Source organism: Hesperophylax consimilis, chromosome 21, assembly GCF_061612785.1.
Source record: "Hesperophylax consimilis isolate HC1 chromosome 21, BYU_Hcon_1.0, whole genome shotgun sequence".
NCBI classification, from domain to species: Eukaryota; Metazoa; Arthropoda; class Insecta; order Trichoptera; family Limnephilidae; genus Hesperophylax; species Hesperophylax consimilis.
Window position 1 is genome coordinate 2,166,133 of NC_142856.1, and position 15,350 is coordinate 2,181,482.

The window sequence follows — 15,350 nt, forward strand, 5'->3', positions numbered from 1 at the left end:
TTAGAATCTAATTACAGGCTTTTCATTCCAAATGTTATGAGTTAGAAATAAAATGGAAAATACCGCTCTATATACTGCCTGTGCTTTATTGCAACAGTTTAAAATAATCACAACTATAGAAAACAAGTTTTCAAACCATTTTTCAATTTAAAATCTTTAATATAGAATCGAATTACGGCGAGTTATAGTAATATTGACTTTTATTTCCATGTACTGAGAGTTGGAAAGAAAATGGAGAATGATGCTCTATAATGCCTGTGTCCTGATACAACCATTTTATAAATTCAAAATTAAAATTAAGAATCGAATTACAGCCGCTATTACGGTAATGGTGACTTTTCCTTCCCATATGCAGCGAGTTGAAAATAAAATTAAAAATTTTGCTATATTACGCCTGTGTTCTGATGCAACTATTTTTAAAATTTAAAAAAATAATTAAGAAACGAATTACAGTCGCTATTACGGTAACGATGACTTTTCCTTCCATATGCTGCGAGTTGAAAATAAAATTGAAAATGCTGCTCTATGACGCCTGTGTTCTGATGCAACAGTTAGCGGGGGCGGTGGTGCGCGCGCCGCTCCCCAGAAACTATGAAAAGGCTCGAGTTCGCCCCCTTCCTTCCATTGGGACGCCAACTGCCGCCGCGGTAACTCCATAACCGGTGCAAACAACTCCTCTTAATCGAGAGCACCCCTAACAATATTGCAGTCTGTTTTCTTTTCGATTAATTTCCGTTCGAAATTAAAGTTAAGCACATCCTCTTCGAGGTAATTTTATCACTCATAACTTAAAGTTTTTTTAAAGAGTTTTCGCGTTACTTATTTGGAAAAGTTTTTGAACGCAGAAAAGTTTACCGAGGCGGAGAGATCAACCCGTTTTGAAGGTAAGAAAATTTTTGACTTCCTTTCCATATTTTTTAGAATTAGACATAAGGAGGTAGTTTCCATTATAATTGAATTGTTCTTTTAAAGCACTATTAGTCTTTTCACTTTTAATTAATTTCAGTAAACAGAAATGATTCTGCAAACTAGAGCAACATCTTAAACACGGCTAATTAAAAATACTTCAATCCACAAAAAAGTTTTCTCAACATTTTATCTGGTGACCACTTGGCATCTAAATATTTAAATATATTTTTTGTTAATTTTTGGATATTTGAACTTTTACGAATGTTTGGTAAACCTGTTCCAAAATACAACTTAATATATATTATATTTACCAAGCTCAAAATGAGCAAACTCGATTATATAGAAAATGATTTATGCTTTTAATTACGTAATTAAATAGTTTCCAATCCACTCACTACGATAATTCTTCCATTATTGTTGAGTTTGCTTTATTAACAGTTATAAAGATTCGAGCGCAATTTTTCTACCTAACTATCAACTAAAAGTAACAATTTTTCAGGTCCAATTATTTTAATATTATTTGGAATTTTTTTAAGCATTGATGTCAAGTAATATATGGATTTTTAAAAATAATACGATAAACAAATATTTATCACGAATATATAACATAAGTTTTAAGGTCAAGATAATATCCAACGGGATAAAAAACAGCATTTTAAGCACTGATATTAATAAATTTGTAGATTTATTCACGAAAACTCTTGTCACTATGTTTTCTACAGACAACGATACTTATTTTTACAAATTATCATAAAAAAGCTGTTAACAATATGCAAATTATCTTATTTCAAAGAATTGACTTCAAAATCTTCCAAACACTGCCTTAAGCTTGTAAATACGTTATTTTCAGCAGCTGTTGACGGGAACGCCCTTCTCTCTTTAATAAAAATAGCACATTTCAGAAAGCAGAGTTATTTATATTCATGAATTGGTCACAACTCTGCGGGAACTTTAATAATTATATTATTAAAATTTCATTTGGGGATATCGTAAAAGTTTCGACCCTTCGGAAGTTTGAATTTAAAGTATTATGCGTCGAATTCCTTCATCTCAAAGCGTGAACTTCTGAATCGATTTGAAAAGCAATTTAAGTTATTTCATTGGGGTAGTAAAGATTAAAGATAAAAAATTTTAAAGTTGATTTTAGTTTTTTTTTTGGGGATTTTAATGTTTTAAATATTATCGAAAGAAAATATTTGCCCCGGAATCATTCCTTCTCAAAATAAGAAATCTACCTTTTAAATGAGGACGAGTTCTTGCCCAGAATCTGAACAATTCATAAATCTTTTGGTTTCCAACTTCTGTTGAATGTTTAGTTCTCTTCAGTTATGTGAAACTACGTGCCAATAATGATATAATAACAGAACTTGAATAGAATCTTTACAGAACTTGAAAATTAACATTGATATTTGGTGAATTGTTCAAACTCTGTGAAACAAATTGTCCTTGGTGTACTTGAAAAATTACGAAACCTGTCAAACATTTAAATAAAGAATAGTTAATAAATAAGATAATTTTGGCACCTACTTTACTGCTTGTCTGAAAATCAGTTTCGATTTTTAAAATTAAAAGTTCATTAACTTAAATAATTTTACGCAATAATCAGGAAATTTGTAGGTTTTTCTTATTTTTTTTATTCTTAACCGTTTGTTCCACTAATCCAAATACTCTCACAGCCTTCAATATACAATTTGGTTAAATAAACTATTAGGTTTATGTTGGAAGAACTATATTAAAAACCGTATAGCTTTGTGTACACCACTTTTTTGCACGTAGTTATTGGATTTTTAAATTTCATGCCAGTTTTCGTTTATTGAAACTGTTTAATAAATATATATTGTTTAATTATATCATATTCGTTAAATAAATAAAGTAAATATTGTATTAAATGTGATTAATCGGAGTATTTTCGTACTTAATAGGTAACGATAATTCCTGGTTTGAAATTTAAAGACGATTCATTTTTTGATTATTTGATAAACTCAAATTATCGTGAAATGGTGATTTTATCAAATATATCTTCAAAACATCGTTAAACATTATCCGTCTTACTAATTACGTTATTATACGCCCGTTCAATGTTGGTGTGGTAAAGCCGGCCTTGAGCCTGGTTTAAGACCGTTTTAATCAAACGAACGCCATGGTAATAAGTCAAGCCTCTCACGGTTCTTACGCGCCGCGTAATATTTACACCATGTTTTTGTTATTAAGACTGTAGGTATCTTTTTTACGTGTAACAGCTTACAGGACACAGAAAATTCAATTGTTTCTACACTATAAGTCCAGAGCAGCTATATCAATACGGTTGGGTAACATTTCCATGCGGATTAAGGAAAGAGCTTTGTTTTAAGAGAAGAATGCAATTGGCACTCGTTGAGTTTTATCAGAATCTGTGAAACGATTTATTTTCATATTGTCGAGATCAACTTTATATGCGCTTAAGACCGTCGAGATTCTAACAGCTAAGTCAATATAAAAAAATAGTTATTTATTGAGATTTTCATTACTAAAGAGATTATTCAAGGTGGAGCAAAATAAGTTCATAATGTGAATAAGCGATATTTTTTTGAAAATAGCGTCAAATGCCACTGTGCTTTCACATTTATGTAGTTAACAGATTAGATTTATGTTGAAAATTGTTAATAATAAGCAATGGAGAAGAACGAAGAACAAACATGAAGAACGCGGAATTATTGTTACTGATCACATGACTAATTTCCGGTCTGTTTGAGAATATCGCAGGATAGAGAGAGTCCACAGCGATGTCAACGATGACAGACAACGATTGACGAGACAACGATGCACACAATTTAGCATCAGTTCTTTGCGTCAAATTATAGTGAATAACCTGAAGACGTACCCACACAAAATGTAAACGGTTCACCAATTACTGCCTGCTGCGTCAAATGAGTTTAACTTACTCACATGCCTCTATTAAACATGTTGCAAGAAAAGAATGATTTCGTATCCATAAATTATAATGAGCGCCGAATAGTGCCTGTTTTGTGCGGCATTTGCAGTGTAAATGTCATTAGCCCTTATTTTCTTGAGAACGCCGACGGCACCTCTGTAGCCGTAACAGAACTGGTGAGTAACGCTCTTAATTTGGTCTCTGGCATTGTTGGTTCCAGCAGATCGTTGCAACAATGGATATTTTTAAACACCAATTTCCGGACCGTGTGATCTCCCGTTTTGGCGATTTGAACTGGCAGGCCAGATCGCCAGATCTGTCAGCGCCAGACTTGTACTTTGGGGCTTTTTGAAATCTCGCATTTACCACAGCAAACCACAAAACTTGCAAGTCTTGAAAGCCAACAATAAAGAAGAAATCACCAACTTGGAGCCAGATGTTTTGCGAGTAAAATGTGCATCTAAAAAAGGTGGTCATCATTTTTTCAAGTTAATATCATCAATGTTATTTAAATCTTCAAATAAACTTTCCAAGAAAACAGCGAATATTTTTTTAAAATTTCACACATTATTACATTACTTTTGCCCCACTGTATTAAGATCTCGACTAAATCTAAGCAAAATAAAGCACCCCTAAAGGAAAACATTATTTCAAGTTAGTTAATTTCAAAGAATCATGATAATAAAAAAAGGGGTTGGTATTATAAAATTCAAATTTCGCCCTATTCGCACCCTCATAGGTACCTAAATAATTAACATAAGTCAACAGGTTGCCGGGAAATTCAATTCAATCAACCCTCGTCTAAAGAACGAAATTCAAATTTAAAAACAAAAACAATTGCTACTCTTTATTTCCTTGTATCTTGTTCTGTTTCATGTTCGTCCAGATTAGTATTATTTTATAACTTTCAAAAGTTATTAGAATGAAACTTATTCAAAATAAAATTGTATACACATTTTTGCTTATATTAACCACGAAAAGTCAGCAGTTAGTGGGTTTCAAATATATTAAAAAAAAATTGCTTACATATGTAAATATTATAGTTAAAAAGTCTTTTGTATTTTATTTATACCTACTAAGGTATGTAATTGAGGATTTATTTACTTCGTAAAGTATTCAAATTATAAAAAGGGGTAAAAAAAATCAGCGGACAGTTTGCCGAAATGCTTTGAAATATTTCGTTCTTATTAACTCGGTAGGTCTGCCCTGAAAACAAACATAAATTTAGCGTATTATATATTTTTTAATGGCCATATAAACCATAATATTGTTTCTTACCACTGAACAAAACCCAATTGAATCGGGTTAATTAACTAAGTTTATTTTTTCCTCACTTTAACGTTCCTTTCCTTTTTTTATTTTCTTTTAATTTATTAAACTTTTGTAAATATTGCACAGAGAATAAAATATATATTAAGAATCTCTTCAAATTACTAAAAAAAACGGGATTTCAGACCTTACGAATTAACTTATCATGATGCGGAATATAATATATATATAAGTTAATAAATATATTATATTTATTAACTTATCATGATGTGGAAAATAATATATGTATATTAATTAACTTATCATGATGCGGAATATAATTTATATATTAATTAACTCATAATGAGGAATACGTTCATGAAAATCCGAATATTTTTACATTTCAACGTTTTTTTGAATCGTCACGATATATTACCGAGGCAAATTGATAAAACATTCTTAAATTGATATTTTATCAATAAGACCTGTCAATTTATCGTGATGGCAAAAATCCATACATATTTTTTTTTGCTTTTTTATTTAATTTTATTTTTAATTATTAAGTTTATTTTTATATTTCAGTTTTTTTTTAAATTTTAATATTTATAATGTACATGACAGATAGAGGTTAACAGTTAAAAATATTATAAAGAGTACATAGATACGGTCCAATAACGGTGAATAAAATTTGTAAGAATGAAACAATAAACTTTAAAATAAAGATCTTGAAATAAAGAAACGGGTTTAAACCAAAACCAAAATTCACAATAATCTAATAAAATTCCTATTATTCCAAGTAACGCTTTGTCTCTTTCGATATAATATTTATCCCATTGTGTATACGACGTTTCTTTCTATCTCTCTGTTACTTATTTTATTATTTCTATTTTTGAGACCGATAATTCGTGGTGGAATTCCATTATAATATATTATAATAAAACAAATAAAAAACTTTATTCCACTTAATTTTATTTTGACCGTAACCGGTGGTGGTGAGGGGTAGTTGATAGGGTTTTAATAAATAAAATAAAATTGATTAAAACCCTATAAACGACCCCTCTCCCCCCTCCCCCATATGTTGTGTATATAAACCGTAGACTAAGAATTTTGTGTACCAGTCTGAAGATGGCTTTGACGAGCTGAAACCGGTTACGGTCAAAATAAAATTAAGTGGAATAAAGTTTTTTTATTTGTTTTATTATAATATATTACTTATTTTATGTTATATTTTAATATAATGCAATCTCACGTTATGTTTGCATCATTTTATCTATACATATAAACAAACACATACATTTTTTTGATTAGTTTAATTTTGTATCCTAAGCGAAATAGTTCGTCATAGAAAATTAAAATTTCGTGTATAAGTAGTATTTTTTTTAAAGAAAGATACATATTCCTGGGTTACGTATAACTGACAATATTTGAAAATCTCTTACTACCACCACAGTAAGCGGAAAATGTTGCTTGTGTTGTGATGGAGGACTTAGCCAGCCGAGGAATTGAACACACTTCCTCCTGGGTGCGACTCAAATGCGATGGAAAGTCAGCCACCGACCGGTATTGTATTATTTTCATTGATATTTATTTTATTATTGAAGACAATATTAGCGATTATTAAACGAAAATCTGAAACAGAAAAATCAGAAAAGGCTATGGTCACATCTAGGACTCGAACCCAGGACAAGGGTTGATTTTTCTGTTTCAGATTTTCGTTAAAGAATCACTAATATTGTCTTCAGTAATTAAATATTACAATTTGAGGTTTTACTTACTAAGTTATTCTAAAAAATTGATTTTTTCTTGTTTGTGGCCAAAGGACTAGAATCTATTTCGTTATTAAAAGTTTGAAATAAAAATGTTACGTGATTTTTGTCATGATGTTAATTTGGGACAGGTTATTTCACGGAAATTGGTGTGTGACAAAGTCATTAAATGGCCATAAAAGGTCCCCGATTCTAAGTCCGTTTCAGCTTTTGAACCAATTATGATCAGCAAAAGAGAACGATTTTCATGTTCACGTGTTAAGCTTGTCAGCATATTACAATTTGATGATGAAACACACCTAGAATCGGCGTTTAACGGGTACCTTTCAAACGTCAAGAATAAAACCTTTCATATTTCGAGTCGGTAAGCAGACGGCCTCTGTAGTCAAGGGGTAAGGCTCTCTACTTGCAAGCCGGAGTTCGAGGGTTCAAATACCGGCGTGCACGACTAAATTTCATTTGATTCATTTGTGTTATTTCTCAATTTACTAATTTTAATTGGAAGATACTCGCAGTAAATACCCTGGTAAAAAGCCACTCTTCAGAATTGAAACGTAGCTTGAAATGGCTTTGCTCATGTTTGCTGACAAGATCTGAATAGCCAGGTACTTCCCCATCTCCTTCCCCTCACCGCTATCTTCAGCCTCACAACATACCCCAATTGGAGATGCCGTTGTCATATCCCTGGCTCCAGAAGGTTGGGAGCATATAGGATTCTTGTTCCGTTTCACATTGAAAGAGTGTGAACAATCGTGTTCCACTGAATAAAGCCCGAGTTAGTATTTTTTTAACTGATTTTCATTTAATTGGCTTATCTGATATGATAAATATATTATTTTACTAGTTTTCTTAAATCCATAACGATCTCACTTCTACTGACAATCTATGCAGTGGTTCTGTACATATATCTATAATACTATGTATTATATACTGTAGTATATCGGACTAGAGTCGTCGGTAATAGTATATCATTATGCACGGTCGGATCACGGAGGCCGCTATGTCAAATATGATTGAATACGCTGTTAAAGATGATAGGCCTCACACTGGAGGTACACCATAGACAAATATCAAATATGATACATAGATAATAAAGATAGATGGGTGGGTTGTGAAATGGCGACGACACGTCGGCATTTGTGACACGTATCTAGGTAGGTACGTACTTAAATAGATAAACTAGGGATTTAGGGATGGTCCGACGCGCACAGGGTGATATTGTGAATCTAGCGTTGATTAAATGTAAAAAGAAATAAATATTAAAATTAAGCATGACGTTATATTTTTCCTTAGTTGTTCTTTGTATGGCTTTATATTAATGTATTTATTTTGAAGTTAAATTTTTATATACGCAATGTTTCATTATTAAAATAAAGATTATATTTAATAGTATATTATAGAGTAAATTAAAAATTATTAATTATTAAATAAGATTGTATAAAAATCAAAGAAACGCCGTCCGCCCCCCTGCCGGATCTTCTTCTTTATACAGGGTGTCCGGGGGTAAAGTGCGCTAACTTCGGGGGGAGATGGAACATAATTTTTGAAGTAAAAAATTTTTTTTTTCGAAATTTCAATGTTTGAAAATAGTTTTTAGGTTAAAAATTCAAATTTTTTGGGAAAATTTACCTTGGAAGTTTTGGAAAAATGAAAACCAGAATCACCCGATAACCCCAAATTTAGCCCACTTTGCCCCCCGACAACCTGTTAAATTAAATTTTAAAATCTATTAAATACTTCTTTCATGCACAAGCAAATGCTTATATTTATAAAGGAAGAGCAGCATATATTATCCGGGATATAAAATAACTATTTTGTTTGTGCAAAAAAATTATTATTTAACTTATTTACAAAATAGCTTTTACATTGCTGTTACTTTACGGATAAAAAGTACAGATTAAATTTATATTCAATGTAAGTTAAGGTGAATGGTATCGCATTATATTTTATTCAGTGTTATTAAGTATTAACTTAATTCTGTACCTTTTGTTTTTATCCAGACCGAAACATTAAGTTTGATTATGATCAACACTTTTACACGTGTTAATGTATTCTCAGTGGGTTGTTTCATTGACCTAGGAATGTAATTATTGTAAAGCTTTTTTGAAAAATTGTAATGTTACTTTTACTAAGCATTAACTATTGTTTATCAAGTTTTTCACCAACTTTATAAAAACCACCCACATTTAAAATGCCTACATAAATGCTGTTTAAATTTGATAAATTAATTCCCACTGTGAACTGGTTTGGTAAAAACTTTTCCTTGGTCAGAACCAAAAAAGAGTTCAACGTTCTTACTTTCAAAGTACCTACCTATTCATTTAATCTTTTTAAATATAGCCAGACAATGTTATTGTTTTTCTTGGACACGAAAACATTTAGGTTTATAATGTGAAGTAGTTCGGGATTATTAATGGCTTGTAGTAAATTTTCAAGTTGTGATAGGTAGAAGTCTTTCGGAGTATAAAAACTGGAATGGATCTCCCACGAGTATACTTGCTAGGCACATATAAGTTAACCTCTTTCAAAATAGGTGAATTAAGTATGGTTCCACAGATAAAAAACAATTAGTTACAACACACATAATATTTTGGTAACCGGATAAATCATCACAATGATAATTCATCACATCTTTAAAAAGTTTTATAAAGTCATGGAAAGTTATGAAACAAAAACTTTATTAACTGGGTTATGTAGGTTAGGTTAGGTTAAAAAAAATTCATCGTTTCTAATGACTTTATATCATTTTTTAAAAGTGTGTTGAATTGTCACTGTGTTTAGTTATCATGGAACCAATGTTTTAATGAAATTTGCATATATTCATTATTTTACATATAATATATAGATTCCTACTTTTGGTAAGATGGGTCATACATTTATAAAAATCGAAATTATTTCTTGAAAGATAATCAATAACGAAATAAACACATACATTATTTTTAGTCAACATTATTTTAACAGATTGCTTTACCGGTATCAGAAGTACCCTTCCTTCATCAGGAGGATATTAGAACTAACATAAGATCCAAAATGCTGACTGATGTACATAAATATTTAGGTGTTGGAGTGGAGAATCAACAATAGGGAAGATGTAATTAGGGGTTTTACAGAGAGGACACGTCGGTTTACTGAAAATACAGGTTTTCCAATAATAGGTGTTATTTTGATATTTAATCGTAAAAGATCAATGGTTTCATTGCTTGTGTGGCACGTAGCGCCGTCTTGTTGAAAGTAAACGTTGTCCAGATCAATACCATCCAATTCCGGCCATAAAAAATCATTCATCATCTCTCGTTAGCGCAATCCATTCACCGTAACTGTTGCTCCAGCCTCATTTTCGAAAAAGTAAGGTCTTATGACTCCGCTGGACCATAAACCGCACCAAACAGTCCCACGTTGAGGATAGAGAGGCTTTTAATTCTTGGGTTTTCCGAGCCCCAGACAATTTTGCTTGTTGACGAAGCCACCGAGGTGGAAATAGGCCTCATCACTGAAGATGATTTGCATTTGATTCACTCAAGTGAATTTTAATAATTTCAATGCGTTGTTTCATTTTTATTAATTGCGTAGTTTCTACTTGTCAAATGTCAAAAAATAACAGCTTTAAAAGTAACATCTACCGAAATAGCGGGCTATTCAAAATAACACCTCTTATTGGAAAACCCTGGATATCCAGTAAAAAACAGTTGGTTATTCAACATATTAGAATATATCATGTATGTCATCATCTGCTCTGATGATGAACGCTGTAACGCCGTCTAAGACGTTGGCTAAAGGAGGAAGCGAATAACCCAAAAAGTAGACGATAATGCTTCTAAGTTATCTAATGTTTGCCTTTATTATTACGGTGAACAATTTTAACCCCTTTATATGACGGATGGAAATGAGATGATTGGCAAACTTTGAAAAATCATTTACTCCGTGATTCTAATATTTAATTTTCTAGTTATTTACCTTTGTACGGTGGACAGTCATCCTTAAACACCTGAGACTTGAAGGATTCCAATTTCATTTTAAATCTAAAGTTTTTAAGTAGTTTTCTTTCTGATCGGAATAGAGAATAGACATAAAAACGAAAATACGTAATTCTTGTTGTGTTGTATTTTGTCCTGTTCTTTTTCTATTCGTTCCTATCCCCCTGTATTTATAATCGAGCGTAATCTATTTTTACCAATGTATTAATGGGTAAGTACCTTCTTATAAATTCCTACCTTGGCTTTGTGCTTATGTGTATTTCCCTGTCTGCTTCCTCTTTTGTTTCTTCTTGTTTTTTCTACGTAACCTCCCTTGTACTATTTTTGTACTGTTTCTATGTAAACATTTAAACGTATTGACGTATTTAGCGTAAGTACATTAAAACAGTATATTTAAGATATTAAAAATAAAATCACCCCCTTAATTAGCGTATTTAGCCGGTTATCATATCTATTATCAAAGCGAATTAAAATAGGTCTTTATTATAGCTTCGCAAATTCACATTTAAATTACTTGATTGAAATCTGGGGATACGCTTATGAAACATGCGTAAATGAACTACAGGTAACACAAAACAAAGTAATCAAAAAGATATTTCACTTCAAACCCAGAATATTCACAATATATATATATATATATATATATGGAAACAAAACTATTTAGAAAACTTTATGAATATAATGCATGTTTCCTTATATACAAAATAAATAATAAACTCATACATGCAAATACAGAATTCATGAAAACGTTCAAAAGTACACACAAACTTTAATCGGCAAAACGACAACATACATCTGATAGTATTAATACGCTTGCGTCTGGACGATGTAGGCCCTCTGATTGGTCAAATTAAAATTGTCTGTTTCGGGTAAATTCAGCTAACTTGAAAATTAAGACACGACTTCATACTAAAATAGGATCGCCTCATAATAATACGAGATTTCTTCAAAACATCGTTTCTGTTCATATAATTTTTGGATAATATCGAAGAAAATATGTTTTAGAAAGTTCATAATCAATTGGATTAATTACATTACAATGAAAATTATCCACAGTTACGTGATTATGTTTGACGTTTATAAAAAAATCACGCGTTCCTTCAATGGCCGATACGCACAGCTATAGATGGCCGACAGAGCGCACCTCTGGCGCTTTAAAAACGAACCAAACGAATGGCGCGAATATTTAAAAATGCAGCTCACAATATTTGACTACTTACGATAAACAAGCGTTTAATAATAAGATTTCTTCTGGAAGCTTATCACTTTGTAATGATATTTTTCATTATTATTTATATTTTTTTTGTTTATTAATTATATCTTATTTTATATTGACATGTTTTCTAATTTCTCAAATTTCAAAATTATTTATTTGCGATGCTTTATATCCTGAGTGAAGTATTTTAAGACCTGATTTTTTTATCGAAAGTGTGACCATTATTCAAAAGATGATTTGCAAACTCAGATTCACTATTTCCATTTAGAGCCCTGCGATATTCGTTAGTTCTGACTTCGAAGTTTCTATTGGTTCTACCTTTGTAAAAGAAATTACAATCATCCCAATTGAGTTTTAAAACTCCTGATTTTTTTGTTTGAATTTTGCTATCTTTATTATTAAGAATATATTTTTTCATTGTTATTAGTGTAAAACGCCAGTTGAATACTACGAGGATTGTTTTTATATATAATTTTAGAAGTATCGTTATCCACAAACAGAATTCTACGCCATTGTTTATTTTCTATCTTTAGAAAGACCGTTTGAAGAGAATATGTTTAATTTTTTTATTTAGTATTTCAACTATAAATTTATTAGAATAACCGTTATTAAATGCTATTTGTCTTATGAATATATTGTTTTATGGTTATATGCTATTTGTTTTTTTCAGGTCTTAAAATACTTCACTATAAATAATTTTGAAATTTTAGAAATTAGGAAACATGTTAATATAAAAGCAGATATAATTAACAAGATTTTTTTTTTTATAAACTCTCTTTTAAATATTTTCCCACTCAACTGGTCTTTCCCGTCTAACGATATTGTAATTCCTAATTATTATAAACCCAGCCTACTCTTACCCCTACCCCCTCCTTCCACTTCTTCTTTCAAAATTGCAATCTATATTTAATTTTTGACTTCGGTGTATACACAATAAAATGTAAACATTAAATTTATTTATTTATTGGACAATTTGCATAGCGCCGCTTTTGTGAGATATCACCTCAGGGGCGCTATATTGTAATAATCTTCCTTTATATATAGATTTTTACTCTCCTGATGATGTTGTATATATAATCTAACTTTAAACTTTATTAGATACAGTAACAGTTGTAGGTAAAGAATTACCACCAGTTGGAGTAAAATTAACACCTTTTAATTAAACCGACTGCTAATTTCATCGCACAATTACCCTCCTTTTATTCATAAACACGGGTACAATTAATCAATATGTAATAATCTATTATTTAAGTCAACTTTGTTATAACTATCTTTAATTGTGACAAACTAAACGATATTGATTCAACTTATAGACATTGACGGTTGTAACACATATTTAAGCACTGCAAGTCTCCTATGAGCTAATTATATTAGGTACGATAACAGTTAATATCAGTTGTAGACATGTAGTCAATAATAGTGTTTCATTTGAAATAATCCATCACAAATACGTAAAATTTCATTTATTCAAACAACTGTCATTCTTATTATGCGTAAATTTAGAATGTTATTATTAATTAACTCCTTCCTGTTCCGTGTTTTAACAATATATATATATATATAGATAGATATATATATATATATAGGTCCCACAACATTTATTGCGTCCGTGCGTAAATCCGTCTTTGGGCGTCCAGCACTTCTAGTTCTTTTTTTTAGATTGTTTTTGTGAATATTGCACTATGTTTTACTCACGATAATCGCTAATATCATATTTTATTAATATTCATAATAATGCAGGATTTGATGTTTATTACACTCTCATACATTTCTAGCGTCACGTACATACTCACGTCCGGGTGTATATTTTTTGTATATTGAAGGTTCCTTTTAATATAGGTTTCACGTCCGTTCACTCTAATTTAATTGTTACGTCTGCCGTATATTGCTGACTATTCTAATAAAGGTTTCACGTCCATACTGAATAATATATTCTTGCGTCCGAGTGTATATTATTTGTTTGTTACATGGCGTTTTGAAGGTCGATTTAATTTTTACGTCTTCCGTATATACGGCCCTTAAGACTCTTGGATTTGTTTTGAGAGTTTCAAAAGGTAAATTTAGGCCATTGTTATGCCCCTTATATTATTAAACCCCTTAGGATTACATGACTTATTCTGATATGGGAGATATATTTCACCTTAAAAATAATTAATATAAATAGTGTTTATTTTAATTCTTTTATATATCGAGACAAATAGACATCTATAATTTTTGCAATCTTTTCTTTATTTTGAATATCTACTTATGTGAGACTTCTTATCATTTTTACCAATGTATCTTATTTTATTAAACGCTTTTGTCGTAACATTTTTTTTTTCATTCTATTTTGTTTTCTCTATTGTTTTAATTTTGAAGAATTTATAATAACTGCGATACTCAACTATTAAACTAGAATGTAAACGTCTATTAGGTGTAATAAATAAATTAACAAATAAATAAACAGCACAAAATATTTCTTACTTTTCTAGTGAAGTTTTCACGTTCATAGTGAATTAATTACTTAATTACAGCATCTGTGGTTGAGAGATAAGACTCTCGACTCGCAATCCGAAGCCCGTAATCTGACGGTCAAACCCGGCGTGCGCAAATAAATTTTTATTTGTTTGTGTTATTTCACAATTAATACATTAAACATAATATAAAGTGTGTTTGCAGCACGTTCCAGAGTGAAATATACTCTCAGTATCGCCCTGGTGTGTGACCACCATTCCGAATGGAAACGTTATTTCCAAGCTTTTGCCGTGTTTGGTGACCAGATATAAATAGCCAGGTACTTTTCTACATTTCTCTTCCTCATCTTCTTCCCCTCCCCAATACCTTCACCCTAGTACTCAGATTGGGGATGCCACAGTCTCGCTGTTCTAGACGGGAGCGGTTGAGACTCTTGTGCGGTATATAAAAAATATATGTATATATATTTATGTTTTATTTTTTTGACATCCAGAAAAACACCAGACCTGACAACAAACTGTCTATTGATAGTGAGAACTTTTAATGAATATCTTGTTGCACCTTGTATACAAACGTACCTACTGGGCGCAGGCGTGCGACAATTTTTTTTACAACGATATCCTTAGTAAAAATGTATCATTTCATAACGCGCCAGTTCACTCCATTGCAGAGGGCGGTCGGACATTTTTAGGTCGGGATATCAATTTACCGTCCACTGTAAACCATCTTACAAAAATGTCCACCCGCGCAAGGCGCTTTTTAGTTCTGAGTGCTAAGTGGCAACGTTGTAAATGAACTGAATGTTGCCAAATCTGGGGTTTTGCTTCACCAAGGACTCAAACAATACATAAAAATGTACAAATTCGCCAACG

General features: G+C 31.2%; 1 protein-coding gene across 2 annotated transcripts in view; it reads left to right on the forward strand.

The window, feature by feature from the left end:
- The first annotated feature begins 636 nt into the window (after window positions 1-636).
- Window positions 637-15,350, forward strand: part of LOC149413500 (xibalbin-1-like) — a 312,022-nt gene continuing 297,308 nt past the window's right edge. For both annotated transcript variants that reach the window (XM_089644498.1, XM_089644499.1), the window contains exon 1: window positions 637-884. The gene's annotated coding sequence lies outside the window, so the exon portion shown is untranslated. The remainder of the gene's footprint in view (window positions 885-15,350) is intronic.